This window comes from Rhagoletis pomonella, unplaced genomic scaffold (assembly GCF_013731165.1).
Source record: "Rhagoletis pomonella isolate Grant_MI unplaced genomic scaffold, Rhpom_1.0 Rhpom_scaffold_00008, whole genome shotgun sequence".
NCBI lineage: Eukaryota > Metazoa > Arthropoda > Insecta > Diptera > Tephritidae > Rhagoletis > Rhagoletis pomonella.
In genome coordinates this window covers 33,323,574-33,345,943 of record NW_023458562.1, presented here as the reverse complement: position 1 = coordinate 33,345,943, position 22,370 = coordinate 33,323,574, and the positions used below count along the sequence as shown (strand labels likewise).

Genomic DNA, 22,370 nt, shown 5'->3' with positions numbered 1-22,370 from the left:
GCGTGAGGACCGGGTACATCCGCAAGGCTTGGAGGGTGGTCAGTGTTCTGTTCATCCTGAAGGCCGGAAAAGGCTCTCATGTTTCCCATAAGGTTTTTAGGCCTATCAGTCCCATTGTTTTTGCTAAAAACGCTTTGGATAAAACGTTAGAAAGGCTGATAGACCTGTAAATAAGAAACGCGATTCCTTGTGGCTGTCTTTCAGAAGCTCAACACATTGGTAAAGTGGTCAGTGGAAGCCTTCATGCATGAAGATTACGCAGTAGGGGCCTTCTTCGATATCGAGGCAGCCTTCAAATATGTCACTACAGAGGCACTAGTCAAGTATATTCATAATATGGGGATTGAAACCAACCTAATAAGCTTACTTCGTGACAGAACTGTCACCGCGGAGTGGAGAAGCGTCTGCACTCAGTGCACAGTCAATAGGAGCACTCCACAAGGTTGTGTTCTCTTTCCCCTGCTCTGGATTGCGGTTGTAAAAGACCTTCTAGAGGAACTGAAAAAAGTGGGCTGTCATGTGATCGCCTATGTAGATGATGTAAAACTTTTGGTTAAGGGGCGATTTCTTTACATCCTTTTTGTTCTGGCTCAAGGTTACCTGAACCAGTTGGGTCTCTCGCCCAAATAAATTCATTAGCTCTAGGAAACCAGATTTAAGCCTATATTATTTCAAGGAGCCTTTGTCTGGTGGAACTCACTAGAGAATGCTACACTTGTAAAACAGGAATTAGTTGAGCATTAGGAACCACACCTACACTGGCGGTTAACATACATATGTAGAACACGGCGCCTGCGGATATTGCAGACATAATTGTCGCAGCATGAACTACTATTAGTCTAAGGGTTTCTTGTGATATCGGGTTCTTTTGTGATATAAAATAGGAAAAGAAGATGTTTCTCTGCTGCAGCAAACCTCTCAAGAGCTAGTGATGGGGTTTCTGACAGGTCATAGTGCGATTGGTATTCATGCGGTGAGACTAGGAATTTTCACTGATCCTTTTTGTATCAGCTGTCAAGAGGAAGATGAAGTGGAATCATTTCCACACTTTCGTTTAGACTGTCCAACCTTCGCGAGGCTAAGATGAAAGCATTTTGGCTCGAACTTCTGAACATACACTAAGCTCTAAGGGATCGAAACTAGCCGCATTCGAAATTTCGTAATCGGCTTGCGGCGTTAACTTTACTCAACCTAACCTGTACTTCTTTGAGCTATGAAATAGTTGGTCACATTAGTCATACATACATGTTCATCGAGAGGTTGTTGAAATCACATGTCTGTATAGTATTTACATATGCATGTATGCTCGTTAAATGGGCTGGGTAATGCGTCGCATGTATGTATGTACATATGTGCCACCATCAGAGCAATATAAGCAACAATGTAGAGTACGTATGATATCACAATGGCCACAACGGCGGCTATATCAACAACAAGAATGAAGATAAACAACGGAGTCAAAGCGATAATGATTGCTGAAGTGTTGCAAAGATAAATATACGCACACATCAATGCGCATACATACATGTTTGCAGCTGTACTCATATTAATATAAACACCCAGTTGGAAAATAGCTCACCGATGACAATGCCATTGACAAAGTCCTTCATACCATATTTGACAATAGCCTACGGTGCCATTGAACGCCACTACTCTAAAGAAAGTTTGAATCGCATGGAGATTACAACTACGAGGAAAGAAAGAAAGAACCTCATAGACTAGGTTAGGTCATCGTACAGTTTCCTAAGTAAAAACGCTATCAGCTGATTGCCAAAAAATGCATACAGCTGAGATCGCCTTTTTTTTTGGCATTTCCTCTTACCTTTTACAATTCCTTTCATTTCTATTACAATTTCTAAATTTCAGTCTAAAATAAAGCGTAGAAATTATTCCACCCTTGTCGTCCTCCATGGAGCTGCGACAAAAGGGATCCGGTAAGATATTCAATCTCGCTATGAAAATAACTATAGGATATCGAAATTTGCAAACAAGTTCCGTTTTGTTAGCATTTATAGCAAGTATAGTTTTCGGACCATCTAATCTCCACGTTCAAGTACACTTGGGTCAAAACTTACTCCTCCCTAAAAGTGTCACATTATCTGCATAGGCAATCACTCGGCATCCCTTACTTGCCAACTCCTCCACTAAGTCGTTTAAGACCACTACCTTGGGGCGTGCTCCTGTTAACCCTGCGCTGGACGGTGGTGTCGCTGATTATATGGTTAATGAGCCTAATGCGGTCAGCTTTGACCCCTAGCTTTATCAGGGAAACTATTGTCCCCGGTGGTACATTGTTAAAGGCTCCCTCGATGTCAAGAAGGCCCAAAAGGGTAGTTCTTATGCATGAAGGCTTTCTCTAATGACCTCTAAAGGTGCAAGGCGGTCTCGACCGACCTGACCTGATGTATGTGAGTTGAGCTCTCGACAGCCGATCGCGGCGGATAGAACCCCATACATGGCGAAGAAACCTTAAATAAAATTTACATGAGTAAAGAAGTCATTGTTGGCTCTTTGAAAAGGTCAGCGAGTAGGAAGCGAAAATGAGTTTCGAAGTGGTTCATGCGGATGCATAATTTCAGGTGACAGTTTCCAACAGGATATGTATGCTCATACATATACATATGTATGTTTATGTAGCGCATTCGCTGACATATGATGTGCCATAAAAAATGTCTCCGTTTGGTGTGCACATAACTCCTCGTGCAATTTTTGTTGTATTTCACTAACAGTTGTCAGTACTAACCTCTAGCGGCGGCAATTTTTCAACTGCAACAATGAAACGATGTCGATTTCGCCACTAAAAGCATCTTGTAATGGAGGTATAATTAAATTGTATGCCACATATCTATCAATGGCTGGAGCAAATGTGAATGTAACTCTCAACGAGTAGCGCAGCAACGCCATTGTGGCATTTGTGGCAAAGAAGCAATCATCTGTCGCAGCTTTATGTAGCTGGTGGCAGCAACAATTTCCACAGCATTTATGATTAATCATATTTTCACTCAATTACTCTTGGATGAGTGTCAAAGGAGAAATTGTTGCTGATAGTTTGCTTTTATTTCGTTAACAACAATAAATTACAGTTGATGTTGAAGATAGCTAACCACTGTTGCGGCTACTCTCTATTAATGTTTGCTGGCGTTTGATATTGACGATAATTGCTGTTTAGCGTTCGCTTTGTATGACAGTGTGTATGTCAGAAGTATTTATTGCGTGTGAATGCTTTAATTAGTTGCTACATATTTTTAAATGGTTTTAGATTGAGGACTTTTATAATGTCAGTCGTCGCATTCAAACTCGTTGTAACCTGCTTTTCAGAAAGAGATCAGCGCTCCCAGCGCATTTTTCTGCTGAATAAAAACGCTGTGGACAATTGTATAAGTCCGACGCTAAAAAATGCTTTAATTATTTTTATCCCCAACATCAAACATTTGCTTCTTTGTCTCTTCGGACAGTTGAAAAACAGAGCACTCGCTGAACGTACCAAAATCACGCTGTGAAACTCTCACCATGCCGGCTTTTTTATTAAGATTCTACAAAAATTAGCGTGTCTGAGCACGAAAACAATCAAATAACCGAGTTAAGACCTTCACGAAGGAAGAATCCAACTGACCGAATTTTTGGAAAAGAGCCTAAACCGAATAACAGTTTTAATGTCAAATAATAATAAGAATATGGTGATAGATATTATTAATAAGGAAAATGAATTAGAAACACAAGTTTAAGGGATGTGCATAGCTCAGTGGTTAACGCTTCTGACTTTGCACACCGATGACGCGGTTTCGATTCCTGCTTAAAGTCTAGAAAAAAGAAGTCTGATGAGCAGATGTGGTGATCTCCGAAATAGCTGCTAAAACTTCTACCGCTTAGACTTTGTTGCATTTTCCATTTCTTCCTAATAAAAAAATCGTGGTACACAGCTCAATAATAAATTTAAATGTTAATAAGCAACAATAACACTGAAAAATAATTTATGTTCTTTTTACGCTCGTGCAGCTGCGGCCAAAAGCCGGTAGTTAAGAAATTTAAAACAATATATTTTTATAAATTTTTATAGAAAAATAATCCTATCTTATTTACTGCTAAGTGAGTTTATGTATATGCAAGCCAACAGAGTCCACGAAACAAACAACAAAAAAAATGCAATTTCGTTATTACAAATAAAAATTACCAGTCTTTGTCATATGACAAGCGAGAGCCAATCTCCGTTGCATTGTTTGTAAAATACATGTAATTAATGTGGTTTATTATTTTGTTTTGTTTGTTGATTCGACAAACCGCGGCGAGTAATCAGAATTAAAATGCAATCGTTTAAAATTGCATAAAACGCGCTCGCCCTCACACACAAGCTTTCTGCCGGAAACCCCTTCGCTTCTACATATACAGTATTGGTCATATCTATAGCACGCCATTTCAAAGTAATATTGTTTGCCCCTTATGTTTTTTCTGTTAAGAATTTTCACTTAAAATGCAGTTCATTCTCTTACAAACCCCACATAAACCAAAGTTGGCAACTTTGTAAAAACTAAAAAAAAAATCATAAAATTTTAACCCAAATTTCAAACTTTTTTCTCGGAACTGTTAGAATTTTTTAGTAAACAGTTTTATAGGCCATTCAATTTTAGTTCAAGTTTTAAGTGACTAAAAATTACCGTTGATTTTTTAGATTTTTTTTCGTCAACGGTGTTGCGGTTCTCTTTCATATACAAATAAATTCTGTTTGTTTGTTATAAGGAATTGCGACAAAAAATTCTAAAAAATCAAAGGTAATTTTTAGCCACTTAAAACTTGCGCATTATCAGACCAAAATTGAATGGGCTATAAAACTGTTTACTCAAAAAAAATTCTGGCACTTCCGAGAAAAGTTTGAAATTTGAGTGAAAATTTGTTGATTTTTTTTTTTAGTTTTCTACAAAGTTTTAAACTTGGGTTTATATGGGCTTTGTTAAAGAATGAACTGTATTTTAATTGAAAATACTTAAAAAATATAAAAATAAACATAAGAGGAAAACAATATTACTTTGAAAATGCGTGCCAATATTTTAGCGAAATAAAATGAAGCGTTTTTGTATCAGAATAAAAAATATCAGCCATTGAAAAACAACTACATATATATGTATGCGGAGTTATAATGGCAATGAAATCAACAAAAAAAAATATGCCACTAAATATACCACACTCTATTGAAATTACGTAGAGTCTAAAGCAAATAAAAAATGCTGCTATTTTTACAACACAATGCACGAAATTTAAACTTTATAAATTTGCCGTCAAATCAGTGCACTTAAACAATATTCGATATATACACACTCTCACTGCGCTTCAGCTATTCGAAAAATGATAATGCAACGATTAAAATGGAATTATAATGGCACGCGCTGAATGGCAAGCTTGCACTCTAGTTAAAGCACAAAAAAAAATAACGCTGTAAAAGTTCATAGTATAGTCATTGTATCAAATAACGCATATCCGCTGGCATTAATTGCGTTCGACAATTTTTTTTTTGTTTGTTGCTCCAGCCACACAAAACGTCTATAAAAGAATTATTCTGCTAACTTTGTTAGCTCTGCAAAGTGGGTGTAGATATATACGAATACAAGTACTGTGTGTAGGAGTGTGCTGTTGCGTGCTTACTCATGCATCGATTGCGCCAGGAAATTGTGGTAAATCTACCTGCAGCGTTGCCCCAGCCAGTCAGTCAGTGTCATTGGAAATGCCGCCACCGCAAGCTTTTACTAGCACGCGGGCGGGCAACGCACAAACGCCGGACAAAGCGCGTAAATGTCAACCATAATATCATTCAAGCGTAAATTGCGATATCAGCTATAAGCGCGTATGTATTTACACATTCGACAAAGTAGATGCATATATCAGATAGTCACAAGTAAACATACATATGTACATGTGTATGTACTACATATACCTAGTAAATATATCCAACAGGGGGGCGTACGTATGTACCGCATTTGCTAATGCACAGGTGAATTTATGTTTTCTAGTTAGGGATCTGCGATTTCGTTCAAACTCTACTACATTGTTGCTGGTAAGCAATGACACTTTACAGCGGCATTTTCTAGTTTTATGCAAATTTTACATATTTTTTTCAGATTTTCTGCCGCTTTATTTATCTGGAATTTTCGGGACTGCCGCTGTGGTGTAGTGGTAAGCAGTGCGCGCTTCCACTCCGCAGCACCTGGGTTCAAACCCTGGTGAAAGCAACATCGCAAAAATATAGAAAAAGGTTTTTTCTTAACAGCGGTCGTCCCTCGGCAGGCAATGGCAAACCTCCGAGTGTATTTCTGCCATGAAAAATTGCTTCTCATAAAAATACAATCGCCGTTCGGAGTCGGCGTAAAACTGTAGGTCCCTCCGCTCTGTGTGACAACATCAAGGCGCACGCCACAAATCGGAGGAGAAGCTCGGCCAAACACTAACATATGTGTAAGCGCCAATCTATTATTATTATTATTATTAACATTTTTACTATTTTTTTTTTTTTTGATTCTTCAGATTTTATTAGGAATTTTTGTTTAGTATTTCTGAGATCTTGTGTGTTTTTTACGTTATTTTTTAGATCTTTCGAAATTGTTCCGTGTATATCGATTTTTTCGGGATATTTTGGATTTTTTTGGATTTTGGATAGTTTTGCTACTATTCGGAGTTTTTTAACAACATTTCGGGATTTTTTCGAGAAAATTTGGAGTTTTTGCGGGACTATTCTGGATTTTTCGCATCTTACGGCATTCTATGCATTTTTTCATAGAACTTATTTTTAGTGGGAATTAAAAAAGTAAATCTCATTTGATTGGCTTACTGGTTTCAGCTTAAGCTAATATACCGTGAAAATTTTGGGAAATATCAGTATTTCAAACATATAAGCATGAATGTTTCTAACTGCATTCGAGTAGCTGATATCAAACATTTAAATAAAATTGACACTTTAATGAAGATAATTAAATGATTTATCATTCCTTATACGTGAAATTTAATAAAATTCTGATTAATACCATCTAGTTATTAAAATATATTCATCAATCATCTGCGGGTTAAAATTTAAACTTAAAAATTGCACATTCATACTAAACCGCAGTCTGTATGAGATAGACTTCCTCCTAAGCAGCAAACAATACTTAAATACAAATAAAAATAAAAGCGCAAATAGGCAACGTGCGGCTGACATGTGTTATTGACATTCGCGCGACTTGTCGCCAAGCAATGAATGAATGACAGCTATGAACGATCTAATACCAAAACAACAACAAAAAAAAAACACTAAATTTGATATGTAGCTAATATTTATTTTATTTGTTGAAGTGCGGATATGTTGGGCACAGCCGAGCGGTGGGGTTCACATATTAGAGGTGCACGTGTCGTATGAGCAACTAAAAATAAAAGCAAATTCCAGAGTAGTTGAGTTGTGAACGGAAGTGTGAGCAATTTATATGAAAGTGGAGCTAAGAAAGTACAAGAAAATTAATGTTAATGATGGAAGCAAGAAAATGTATCTGCTAATTTTCTAATTTTCTTCAGGTGCAGTTGCGACTGCAAGTACTCGCATGTACGTACATAAATAGGTGGTCGTCGGTTAGCAGCTACTATTTTTAACCATATAGCCATTATAGCTGTAAACATTCGTAAGCGTCTACATTGCCGTAGTGTTTCTTACCCACCCATTATGCATAGTTTTTGTTATTACTCTATTTAAGCTACAGCTGTGTACATTTACTCTTGTGTGCGTTTATTTACTTTCGACTAAAAATAGCAACACATACAATTTCCACAATCGTTTTGTTTGTGCCATTACATCTGGTGACAAAATCAGCCCACATAACTAATTATAAACAAAATACCGCAAAGCGGTAAAGAAATGCCTAAGGGTGTATTTTGGTATTTTTCTATTTTTTGTCTGTTGTGTACCTTTTACGCTCGGAGATGGCGCAGCGCTCGATTTTACGGATCGATTTCAATTATCTTTTATTAGTTTGTAAGTTGTATTTTTAGATGATATACCTAAATATGTATATATGTATGTATGTGTACATTGCTAAGGATGAAGTATTTCTTAGCAGAATTCCTGCATATGTAAATATGTACCATGCACTCAGTTTTGATCGCCAGTGTAACTTTGTTTTGTTAAGCGAATAAACCAATTTTTTGTTGAAACTATTTGGTTTTATTTGTCGCCCGAAAAATACCCCTTTTTCTTTCTCAGTTGTACCCCAAGTCCCCCAAGTTGTTCTTATCTGTACCCCTTTCGGCATTTTAAGTCTGGCAACCCTACTACCATATGCACCAGATTTGGCCCCCTTCGGATTTTTTCCTGTTCCTAAAAGCTGAAGAGACTCATGAAAGGACGAATATCTGCAACAATTGAGCAGAAAAAGAGTGCAGCGCTGGCAGAGCGCAAGGCTATACAAAAAAGTGCTTATCAGAAGTGCCTCGAGGATTGGAAAACGTTGGAAGAAGTGCTTTATATGTACATACATATTAAAATGAGATCACTTTATAACTATCATTATTTTTATTATTATTATTATTTTTTGAACACACCTCGTACCTATGTATTGAAACACAACCAACAGAACTTACCTCGAACTTAGACTGCGTCAATTAAATAGCGAAGCAAAAAAGTAGCACCTAAAAAGAGCAAAAAAGAGAAATATTAACACTCTCCGTATAAACTTTTAAACAATGAAAAAAGTGCAAAGTTCTTAAAGCACCTAGGAAAATGGTTAGCTGAATTGATGGAGCATTAAATATTTGCTTAGAAATGCACTGCTGATTTGAACTAGAGATCCTTTGGCAAATTCATGGCACTTACCTATTTCAAATGTAAATTGCCCTATTTATAATCGCGCAAAAAAATATATGCTAAATATTTGTTATCTCTTAAATTGTATGCTTCTGCAATTAGCAAACTTTTGCGAAAATTCGAATTGGTAAGTTAATTGCTCACAAATGAATTGAGCAAGTTGGCGAAGGGCAAGCGAATAAACAGTGATTTGAGATTTACATAGCTAAAAGAAAATCAGAAAAATAGAAGATAAAAAAATTAAGTGGTTAAAAATACAAAAAAGTGCGAAACAAAGATGCTAAATGCATACCTATGAAACTATAATTATTTTTAATTGCGCAACAACGTGACCCTGGCCCTAGACTTGAGTTTTGTTTATTCTTCTTGCCTTAACTGCGCCTAAGTATGTATAAACATAGTAGTTTTTAATAATGATTTTTTTACTTGCTATTATTTTTTTCTAGCATTTTAAATTTTTCCACTAAAATCTAATGTGCCTTTAGATTTTATTTTTTTTGTTTGTTGCGTAAAAGATTATAATTTGTAGGTTTACCTGTAGCATGGCGGTCATGCATTAATGCCATGTAATAATACTAATGATGTGCCAGACTGCCTTGGCTGTTCAGCTTCAATTTACGCTTGCCAAATATCACGTGTCTTGGCCCTCTTAATACACTTGCAGATACTGAGCAAATTATTAATTTCCACCGTAGTTAATGATTGTTTAACGGCTCATCAATTAGTTTATGGGGGATTATCTACTACGGAATAATTTAGACAATTTTTAAAGGCCGCTGACCACATTTGAAACGCTGATGGCTTTTTTGAAGCAATAGTAGTTAACGGCAACAGTGTTGCATTTAAATTTACTATGAGTGATATTCAAAATGTTACTGACTTTTCAAGTAGTCTTCATAGCTGCATATGAGGATTGGGGAATAAATATGCTAGTCTATCGGAAAAAATTATGTCTGAATAAGAGATATGTATCGATAAATATGTAACTTATCGATACACATTTTAAATGAAAATATCGATAAATGGGTACTAGTGCAGACAATATATCTAGCACTTAACGTGGAAAAAATTCCACACACTCCGAATTTGTAACCGGTACAAAAAAGCAATTTCATTTTTGATCACTCTACTTTTTTCCGGGTTTTTCAAAATTAGCCACCGGTACAAAAAAGCGATTTCGTTTTTGAAATAACCATAATAAAAGAAGCGGGTGTGATCACTCCGCTTTTCTCTAAATTGGTAATCGGTTATAAAAACGCAGGCTTTTCGAAACTGTTATCTGGTACAAAAAAAAAACGATTTAAAAAATTTGAAATAACCATAATAAAAGAAATCGGCGTGCTGGGTCCGCTTTTATAAAAATTGGTAACCGGTCATAAAAACCCGTGTTTTTAGAGATTAGCAACCGGCACAAAAAGGCGATTTAATTTTTGAAATAACCATAATAAAACAAACGGGTGTGATCACTCCGCTTTTATTCAAAATTGGTAATCGGTAATAAAAACCCGGATTTTTCGGAATTGATATCCGGTACAAAAAAAAGAAGATTTATTTTTTAAATAACCGTAATAAACAAAACCGCGCTTTTATCAAAATTGGTAATCGGTAATAAAAACACGGGGTTCCTTGAAATTTGTATCCGGTACCAAAAAAAAAACGATTTCATTTTTTAAGTAACCGTAATAATAGAAAAGGCGCGAGCACTCCGATTTCCTTCAATATTGGTAATCGGTAATAAAATAACGGATTTTTTGAAATTGGTATTGGTATTGGTAAATTGGTACAATTTAATAAAAAAACCTCATAAAAGAAACAGGCGTGATCACTCTGCTGTTCTTTAATTTTTCTATATTTGTCCATTTGTGTGTCAATGCTAGTTGCAGCGTAGCGGTAATTGTTGGTTTTTTTAATTAACTCAAAATATTTTCTGTCAAATCGAGAGATAGCACATTTTCTTATCTTGCTTAAAATATTTGTTTGAACTGCATGATACCCTGATCTCCCCTCTAACTGAGTTATTCACGTATCGTTCATATTACCATAAAAGCAATAAAAGTATGCCGCCGATTAATCCATTATTTACTATTTATTTCTTCAAAAAATCTTCTGTTGAGCCATACTTTCAAAGACTTGCGATTCTGTATGAACTGTTCTTAATATAACAAATTACCAGCCAGAAATTTCAAAATCGAATCTAATGAAATTGTTATGAGTAGACACTAAAGTTTCATTACTTTTTTTATTGGCTGTTTCTAACATTTGCTCAATTCTATTTTTGCATTAAAGAGCTATTAAAAGCACTCATATTTCCAATTAATGAAGCAATTTTCATGTGGCAGCAAGCGCTAAAAATTTCCGCTATGGCAGCAATAAATCATATTTAATTAAAAAGTAATTAAGTTTATTAAATTCATATCTTAACCTATAATTGTTTAATGGGTTTATGAGTACAAAGATTTATAGACTAAAATATCTACAACTAACAACTTTTTTTTTGCTTTCATTAATATAGTCATTTGTTATACTGTTACATAGCCCTTTACAACCGCAACTATGGAAAGTTTATTAGCAATGAGAAGTGGAGTACACAAATAAGAGAATGATAAAATAAGAATAGGGATGAAATGAACCGAGTAAATTCAAGTACATAGATACTCGATACTTTTCATCCGATATCAAGTAATTTTGGTATCGATACTTTTGAACTAAGCACTGAGTAGGTATAGAAAAAAAATACTCGCATCGAAACCCGATACTAAGGCAAATACTGCTAAGGGAATTTTTCCCCCGTGGTTATTCCTAATCAGCCTTTTCATAAATTTCATTTCACTATGGGCGGATTAAAAAAATCTGGCGAGTTTGTTTTCGCGCGAAACTCACGATAATGAAAAGTATTCATGATCCAATCGCTTTTCCAAAGTCGATGTCAAATCGGACACTGTATCGTTGTCGGTAGAGAGAGCACAAACCAATCAACTACGTCGGTTGGTAAACTCCGTAAACGTAAATGTAGGGGAGGCTAGCTCTGCTATTGAAAAAAAGAAACAAAGAAGACAAAGAATAGGCTGCAGAGCTGATTCTAAATAAATAATCATTTTCTTCGAAAAAACTAAATTATTCAATGTATCCCAGAGTAAAAAAACGCCATCTTCGCCTCTAGTTTGGAGAAAAGTAGTTGCCAAATGGAAAATTATTCCGGTTTGCGGTATCTAGCTACTAGAAAATCGTTCGTGTTTAAATGTTATTTCTGCTGAGATACTTTTGAAATTTTTTTTTGCAAAACTTCATCCGTATGATTTTGTTTTTAAGCTGCTTATACTTCCAATTGTCGGACGCTGTGTTGTACTTAGTAGTAAGCGTAGTAAGCAGTGCGCGCTTCCACAGCAACGCCTGGGTTCAAGCCTTAGTCAAAGCAACATCGCAAAAAAAATATAGAAAACGGTTTTTTTTTTAACAGCGGCCCTCGGCAGGCAATGGCAAACCTCCGAGTGTATTTCTGCCATGAAAAACAGCTTCTCATAAAAATACCATCGCCGTTCGGAGTCGGCGTAAAACTGTAGGTCCCTCCACTTTGTGTGACAACATCAAGGCGCACAGCACAAATCGGAGGAGAAACTCGGCCAAACACTAACATATGTGTAAGCGCCAATCTATTATTATTATTATTATTATTATTATTATTTTTATTATTATTATTATTATTATTATTATAAATTCAAACTAGTTGGAGGAGTAAAAAACTGTTTTTTCGCGGCCCAGTCCCATGTACGTGTGTAGATACGTGTATGTATGTGAGCGCAATCATGTGTCTTTTTTTATTATCGTTGCAGTTATTAAAATATTTACTGCTATAATTTAGATTAAAATGTGCAAATTTATTTAATTTTTCAACCTAAAAGAGCTGGTTTAAACACTCACGGCAGCACGTAACAGCACATGTATGTATGTATGTGTATTCAACTGCAATATATTTGTCTCTGTATTATATCTACAATAAATATTATTGTTTAAATTACAACCCGTTCTGTGGTCTACAACAAGTGTTCGGTAATTTTTGTGAAAGTCGTTTTGAGCAATTTTTTATTGCAATGATAATTAAAATGAGTGACCAACAAACGGTATTTGATTTACAGCTATTTATTAGCAATTAACAAAAGTTTATAGTGGAAATTAATGTCGCATAGACCACCTGCCGGTCGTTTCGGAAGCATACAGCGATCATTAAAAGCTGATGCATACATTTGTAGATGAATGAAAAAAAATAGCTGCTTTTGACACAAATTCTCACAAATAATTTTGCGGGCCTGGTAAATTTTTGTTTTATGTATTATTTAATGATGTTATGAGTTAGACTCGTGCAAGGTTTCGTAATCGTTGGCGAAACCTAGACCCATAACAATACATCAGAGACGTAAGAGCACTTCAAACAGTGGACTTCTGCTGGTGAACGTGCACCAAAGAAAATCATTATGCGATGTCATTCCTATCGATTACCTTGTAAAAGAGTAAAACAACCGTCGAGCTGTTGGACGTTTTCGACATTGATTTGAAGCAAAACCAACCGTAATTGGCGTCGAAAGTTGGGGGAACCCAATGCAGGCGCAATGGAGAAATTGCAGCAATTCTACAGATTTAATTTATTAAGTTATCGAAACTTATCGTATCATTGAAGCTTATAGTTTTCGAAATTTATCGAGCTATCTATTTTTATTGAGTTATCGGTTTGGTTAAATTATTCAAAATGATCCCTGTTTATTGAGTTGTCGAAATTTATAGAGACACAGAAACTTAATTGTAGAAATTTACCTATAGATATCGAGTTATACAAATATCGAGCTATCGAAATTTCTAGGATTATATATGTAATTATGTGAGCTTTCACTATTCACCGGTTTATCGAATTCTATTGAGTTTCCAGATATCGAAATTTATAGAGCTATCAAAATTAATTAAGTTAACGAAATTTATTTTTTACCGTAAAAATATATTTTATTAAAAAAGTCATTGAATTATTAGACTTCTCTCGTACAGCAAAATTCTCATATCAAAAAAAAATGTTATCTTATCAGAATTTCGCGGTGGGAATTGAAATATTTTCATATTAATACCTTATAAGTGATGGAAAAATGCAAACATGTACACACAAACACGTACATATGTACCTGAATTGATTTATTTTTAAACTTTGTTTATGAACACGGAAACGATTCTCAAGTCATTTATTTCTAAGAATATTAATGAGTATATATACTTCTGTACTAGGCGCATATACAGTACTTAAGCAATGAAATATTAAGACATAACGTTTTTGCATATGTGCATTAGGGTGGTCCTTAAAAATAACAAATTCTGTATGGGGCACCTCTTTATTTTATTCTACGTACAAAATAAAGACACGTACGAAAATTTTAAAATTTAATAAAAGATTTTTTTGTTGCGCAAATTCGACGAAATTCGCTGACTTATAGCTATTTTTCTTTAATTTCGGAATTTTCGTGGATGGTTTTATTTTTTACGTAGAGTAAAATAAACGGGTGGCCCATGATATTGATATTTATACGGGCCGCCCTAACGTGCATAGATACATATGATATGTACATGTGCATAAAGAAACCTATCGAAAGTACTCAGTAAAAAAAATTCAGCAACTAAATCATTATGAGAAGAGCAAAGCAGGTTCTTAAATATATGTATGTAACTATTTGCCATAGCAACACTAATCTGCATAATGAGCAAAAAAAAATCTATGCGAAGTAAACAACAAATAACTTAAGTAAATGCTTTTCCGCGCTGTTTGCAATATCGCGAACAATAACAAAACATGCTGCCGGTAGTCATTATTATTCAGTACACAAAAATACCTGAATCAAACGAGAAAGCTAATAAATAAAAGAAACACATATTGACATGTGAGTGAAAGAAGCGCAAGTGCGGCACTCAGAAGCTTTACAAGAACTCCATCAAAAGGCCTACTAAATTGGGTGCCGCAAAAGCCATTCTACAAGAAGAAGGAAAGAGAAAGGAAAGCAGAGTGGAAGGCCTCTTAACTGCGAGGAAAAAGGCTGTTTAGCTCGAGCTCAGGATCCTGAAATTATTTACTGGGCAGAGTTAGGGAATAGAAGTTCTAAAATTAGCATCGAATGATTGATATGAATATTGCTTTGGCACACACATGTACTAAATATATATGCACACATAAATATGTACATATGTATATGCATTTAGCTATCATATGTTAATTGAAAATCACGTTGCGCAGTGCGTACGTAGACATGAGAATCGCAAAATCAAATTGAACTCGTATTTGTTTGTTTTTGCACAGTAGCGTATTTATCTAAAACCCGTTGAGTTTGTTGCGAAAATAGCAATGTTATATGAAAATCAAATAGATACAACTAATATGTACATATTTTGTGTCATACCAAATATTGCTAGAAGCAATTAGTTAGTTGCAATGTGAGCTGTATGGCAAGATTTTATGCTCGTGGGATTAAATTGCATTAAGCACATTCATGTATAGACACAGATACACAGCCCCTAGATGTACATTAGGTCGTGTCAGAAAAAAAAAGTCCTACATTTTCGAATCTAAAGTATTCTTGTACGAATATTTCGAAAAAGAAAAATTGTTTGCCGAAGGTAAGGTTCGACGGCATTTTCAGGAGACAATTTTTTAATCCAAAATTCATTAACCTCAAATACTCCCTTCCAGTACTTACCGACCAGATCTCAGTTCTTATTTATCATACTAACGTACCACACTAATGTCAGTAAATTAAAGCTCGCCGAAAATAATTAAACTTTTGTTATAACTAGAACGGAATACTTAAATTTATACATATTTCGTTTCGAAGGTAATTTCGATTATTTTTTGTCCGCACATAGGCGTCGCATTTTTACATTTTTCGTCATATCATCAGCAGTTATAGTCGGATCTTAAAGTATGATTCATCGATGGTTTTGTCTCGAGGAGAAAATCTTTTTTATTCCAAAGTTCATTGTAGCACTTCCTGCCACCCTAATGTAAGTAAATTTAAGCTCTAAAAAAACATGAATTTTTTGCTAAGGAAGTATTTCCATTATTCCAGTTAAAAAAAAAAAAAGAATCATGTTGCCAAATTTAGATGTCTTTGAAAAATGATCGGCAAAAAACCTTTGTTTTCGAATTGGCCTCGCGAAAATACTTGAGACTCAGGAACGTTTTTTTTTTTTTACTTTTAAAGTGATACGGTCTAATGTACATACGTGTGTTGCCAGATATTTTTTATTTTTTTTTGTTAATTTTTTCCCCCAAAAACTGTATTTTCAACCAAAAAATGGTTACATTAAAACACGAAGAAATGTTTTTTAATATTTATTTATAAAAAAATAATCAGCCTCATTGCGATAGTCGTGTCGAATGCAAGTCGTTTTTCTAGAGTCGAATCGTATCGACAATTTCATGGCATTCCTAAAATTTTCCCTCGACTAGTGTATTAAAACGGATAAACTTAGCACCAGTGCATAGTTTTCGACGATTTTCATCGTTTACTTATTTCAGCACGACAGACAATGCCAATGTTGTCGAGCGTACAATGTAGCCTAATTTACGACTTACACAATGAGGCTGAATAATTTAAAGAAAAACCGTGCTAATAAAATAAAAATTGCTTCGTTCATTTTTTAAACGATACCTCAAGTTCAGCTCGCAACCAAATTTGACAAGGGACTACGGAAAATCGTTCCACATTACATCATACTCCTACCCTGTCAGAAACATCCATAACGAAAATTAAAATATTGTAACTTATTCATTCAAATCTGACGCTTTTAAAAACTCTGATTTGTTTTGGAAGGTAATTTAAAAAACTATGGCTTATGTAAAAAAAATGTAAACTATAAATATGGCAACACTGTTACTAACGCATTTGACATGTGCGGTTAAGTTGATTTGATGAAAGTAGCGGCAAGCGTAGTAGGTAGCTTTATAGGTAACCACAGCGGCAGTAGGCATCGCAACCGCAACCATAGCCGCAGTGGCAGTGGCAGTGTCACGTTACGTCACATGACAAACTGGATTTAATTGCTGACAGACTGAGCTGACATGCCATTGCATAGGCGGCCAAGTGTTGGCGCATAAGTGCAAGTATATACATACATACATACGTATTTATGTATTAGATGTGCGTGCATCTGCAGCCAAAATCAGTAGCAGCCACTGACATGCCACGCTATTTTATGAGCCACTTTCAAATGCAGCTAATTGGATTCTGTTTCGATTTTTACGCTATACTTTGATTTATTTTTGCAATAAGTATTTAACTTTTAGCCATAATAGAAAATCAATGTACGTTAAGTACTTTTGCTTGAGCAGAAAATAAAACGCTGCGATAATAGTTCATAACATGTATGTATGCCCGCTTGGCATTGCACTTTAGCAATAAATTAATTACGTGGCCGCTAGTTTTGTTAGCGATCGCATTGAACCATTACTTGGCAACTGAGACAGACAGTTTTAATTAACTAGCTGATATTGCCTCTGGAAAACTTGGAAGAGTGCAAGAAGTGTAGAAACTAAAAGGTAGAAAAATGGATTCGGCAAGATGTGCATACATATATATTAGAGTTGGGATTTCTATCCGGATTTTTTGAATAATCGAATGTATTCGCATATCCGATTAAAAAGCCAAATACCCAGATAATCAAATGAATGGATATTAACCGGATATTCGAATTATCGAATCTCATATTGTTATATTATTGAACTATTAGAGTAGATTCAGTACTTTAAATATATATAAAGAAATATACCGATTGTCCCAGCCCTAGTATATTCAGTCAAAGCACCCTAGTGCACTCTATATCTCCGATCAGGGAAACTCCCTCAGGTGGCTAAGGGAGCTTCGAGATGTAGAAGTTAAAAGATTCTTCTAGGTTTCGAGGTTTGATCTCGGAAGATTACTGATGGCTGTCAACCACTCACATAATTCGCCGACCACCGTTTGAGTCCCTGTGGGAGAGGGAGGAAGCCTCAATGTCTTCTAGTAGCGTGGAATGGCAGACGGTGTCACACGCCTTTGACAAGTCCAACGCTACTGGTACTGTTCGCTCACTTGGGCGGTTGCGGTTTAGGCCATGAGCTATTGAGTGAAAGGGAAAAGAGAATTTGAGAAAGGTTTTATGAAAAATTTAAGAAAATTATTTTTATTTAATATGAGAAGAATTTCCATTAGATATTTACTTAGAAAGGTGGAAATTTTTTTTTAATTTTCGTGATATAACTGTTTGACAATTTTCTATGTCCTTTCGATTAAGTGAAAAGCAAATTTTAAAGAAATTCATTTTTTGGAAAAAATATTAGTTTTTTTTTTATTTTTGTAGAACTTGCTGAAACAAAAGTGCCTGACAAACTCGAATACGATAAAAACCGAGTTTGAAAAAATAATCAGCCTTATCATGAGTTTCATATTCGCCGAACCGGTTCACTTTCACTCTTGGCTTCCATAGTTTTACTGTGGGCGGATGACAAATTTTTGGGTGAGTTTTTTTCAGGCGAAACTCAGGATAAGGCAGAACATTTTTTCATAAAATTATTTAGAAATTTTCAAAGCAAAACTATTTCACAACCACGAATCTGCCCGTCTTAAATCACGAAAAAAATTGTTCTTAATTTTTTTTTTAACTAATGATTTTTTTACTTTTTTCTTCAAAATTTTATATTTCTTTTCGGTTCGGTGCATAGCAAGTTTGAAAGAAATTTATATTTGACAAAAAAACTTTTTAAATTATATTATAAACTTATTATTATTAAAAAATTAATAATTTTTGGTTCTAATTTTTAGAAATTAAAAAAAATAGTTTGGCTACCGGAAATTTGCACGCTGATAAACTGAAAAACAAATAAAAAATAATTTTAATTTTAATTTATTTTTTTTTTGTCAAACGTTAATTCAAAAGGCCGCATGTGTTACGGGAAAAAGCTTTGAAAAATTCCTCCAAAGTTTACTTTCAAATATTCAACAATTTATTGGGGCTTATTCTTGTTTTCGTACGAATCGAAAATCATGAAATTTTCCTATCATTTACCATACAAAAATTTCAAATTTTTGATTCGTACGAAAACAAGAATACGCCTTATTATTTTTAAATAGCGGAAAGCTATATTTTTCTACGTGGTATATATATGTACATACATACATACCTACATATGTACATGCAAATATCGCTTTTTTGTGAAAAAATCATAGCCGAGGAAATTCTGAATAGGGTTCAGAAAACCTGAGGTGGAACTCGATCTCAAGCTATCGAGTCATAAGCGCCATCTATGTAATTATTGTTATTAAGAAGAAATTATTAATTAGTAAAAAAGTAATATAAATATTTGTATGTATTTTTCCAGCAGAAAGTTGTAAATTTTAAATAATATCAAAGGTCATCAATGGCGTTTTATGCAATAAATATTAACATTTACTACTCCCTATTAAAACTCATGCATCATACTCGTACATTCATATGTAGTCCTAAAAACTTATGTAAGTAAGTAAATACGCATTTGTTTGTGAATTTGTATTACATGTAAATTAATGAGCAAAATAATTGTAATAGCAAACTTTATTAATTATGTTTTTTTTTAACAACCATTTTATTTACTTAAGTGAGTGAAAAAGCTTAGTATATTAATGAATGCGGTTTTATAGGTAGATACATACATTTCGTCGCTTAAAGTACAATACCGCGTATCAACAAAATGCAAAACCGCGTATGTGAGGTTGCATAAATTATTTTCTAGAGAGTAAAAACACTAATTTTTCAAAATGGTTCCCGTTTTTATAAAGCAATCGAATTTCTGGCTAGTATATTTCAGGACGAATGGATTAGGATTGGGCCTAGAGCTTGTGTGAGTAAATCCAGTTTTCCGGCAGCAAATGTCAGTTACGCGGTTTTGCAGAATGGCGATACGCGGTTTTGTACTTTAAACGACAATATGTACTTAACATATTATTATTAATTCTTGTTGATTTTGATTTTGATTTTAAAAGCACGCTTTTTGCCCTGATTGCGCACATAATTATGCAAAATATTATCAGCAGATAAATTTTGGTTTTTGCGGTTTTATAAATTAAGTTGCATATAAAATTTCTTTTAACTAAACAAGTGGTACAATTTTACAAACAGATTGAGTTAATTAAATTTCGTTTGCAGAAAATTATTTCTTACTGCCGGTTTTTGCAAAAATTTAAGTGAATAATTATTTTTCGCCTTCTGTCAGTTTTCATATTATATGCAAATAAAAACATAATTTTCAACTTAAATTGCTTTCTTAATAATATTGTATTAATGTAAAAAATATCTTTAAAATGTCGCTTTAACATTTTTTACTTAGATTTTTTTTTTCAAAAACCTGTTTTGGTATGCAGGTAGGTGCTGCACCGATTTTATCTCTTTAACGAACCTTCTCTGGCGCCTAAGCCAAGTTAGCCAAGAAATCAGACATCTATCCATCTTTCATTTGCCAGAACGTCCTTTCAAGTTCGTCCGCCCTACAGTTACCCTCTGTATTCCAGTAACCGGGAGCTCTAATGCGGTTAAGACTGTTCTGCTTAGGCATCTCTTGCGAAGATCGCCGGGCCCATATTTACCAACTTTATCGGTGCCGAGTTTATTTATAGCTTTCATAAAAGTGAAAACCTCTGCTGGGAATAGTGTTGCCGCATCAAAAATATTTTTTCTTCCAAACGTAGAAACAGGTTTTTGCGACATAGAAATTTCGGCATTGGGCTATGAGGTGCCCGGCGCGACAAGATGAAACGCTACCCCATGGCCAAATTTGATTCCACCCTCTATCGTGAAAACCTATTTAGATCACCTAAAACACAGACCGGAATTGATTAACAGAAAAAGTGCTAAAAACGTTTGATGCATCTACAATAAAACTCAGATCTTATTCCATTTGTTTCAAATCTGTTCCGATATCTGTAGAACTCCCTTTATGGTGTTGAATTGACTTCAGAAATAGCCTATTGAAGTCATATTAATCAGTTTTAATACCAGAAGTCAGCGAAGTTTTACAAAGCGAGGCATTATGATTCTGCCTTAAAAATACCACAAGCTTTTTCTCAACTTTTGTAACGTTCTCTTCATCTGAATCCCACGCCATGATGGCCCGAATAATTCAGATGAACTTTTAATATCAATTATTTGTTTGACAAGTTAAATCTTTTTGCATTAATATTCATTTAAAGAATGTTTGACTTATACTTGTCGTTTCTTTGAAATTAATAAAATCCAGAAAACCTTCTACCAAATGGAAAGCGGTTCTACCAAAATTAAAATTTAGAAAAATATTCTACGAAAATGGGATAGAATTGTATCAAAACGGCAACACTAGCTGGGAAGTCACTACAATACACTCGGAGTATAGTTTCGAGAGAAATAATCTCCTCTTGCTTTGCCACTGAGCTTGAAACCACCTGTCAAAATTTTTGTACTACCAAATGGAAAACAATAGTTTTTCCATCATTACTCCCTGACGGGGATCTGCATAGAGAAATTTTCAATCGGAACCAAAGTTCCTAGGGTCCGCGCTAGTCGATAAAAAAACGAGATGCGAGATCACTGAGATACTCTCGGAGAGCAGCAACAAGTGCCACCTCAGATCCATTTATCTAGGATTTAAATAATCCAAGTGTACTTGATCGGGAGAATATGCTGCGTGGGCTAGCAGTTTGCAGCACAAGTTATGGATTATGGACGAAATTCATTGTCACCCTTCGTTTTTGTCGACATTTACGAGGTTGGCTACTCTCAATGGCTGCCAAAGACAAGGAAGTGGAGCGGCTCGTACATAAACTTGACAGTTTCTGGTCGATTAACAAATATTTTGTTACAGTAGTGTTGCATTTAAAGTTACTAGGCGCGAAATTCCAAAAGTGGCTAGATTATTAAACTGCTCTCGTTACACTAAAAATGTCCCTTCCTTCAAAAATATGTTAATTTACGTTTATGACTTTTTTGATTTGAAGTTTATACTTTACATTTTTATTTTAAAAAAATTCTTTACATATGTTTTTAATTTTTTTATAAAAATAAACAAATTTTTTTCTGAACAATAACGAAAGCGAAATTAATCGCAATGTAAATTGTTCTCCTTTTAAGGCGACCAAAACTTTCGCTTTCGTAAGAAAATTTCAAAGTGGCAAATAGTCTACTTTTTTCGCCTTATCACCACTTAAAAATCTGCTTACTTGGCAATTAACTACACAAAAGCTTGTATTGTGCCCCTTGTCTTATGTTAGCTTTTTTACAAACTTCTTTTTTTCCTTTTTATTTATTTATCTTATTACAAATTTATTTACAGTTAACCCCACAAAAACCAAACAGTTTCACTTTCAACGCGTCCCACTGAGATTCATCAATCGCTGTCGCATGCACAGCCACTTTACCGCGATAGCCATGCCACCGCAACAATAACAACAACAACAACAACAAAGCGTTGATTGATTGTTCGCTGCATTGTTGAAGTAAGACACGTCTCAACGTTGGATATCTCGTAAAATTATTATGCCATCACTCGGCTTAT

The 22,370-nt window shown here is 34.7% G+C and overlaps 1 protein-coding gene across 2 annotated transcripts in view; it reads right to left on the bottom strand.

The window, feature by feature from the left end:
- The window catches only part of LOC118744651 (protein goliath), a 110,901-nt gene that overhangs the window by 60,735 nt on the left and 27,796 nt on the right, over positions 1–22,370 (bottom strand). For both annotated transcript variants that reach the window (XM_036477807.1, XM_036477808.1), the window contains exon 3: positions 8,590–8,637. The gene's annotated coding sequence lies outside the window, so the exon portion shown is untranslated. The remainder of the gene's footprint in view (positions 1–8,589; positions 8,638–22,370) is intronic.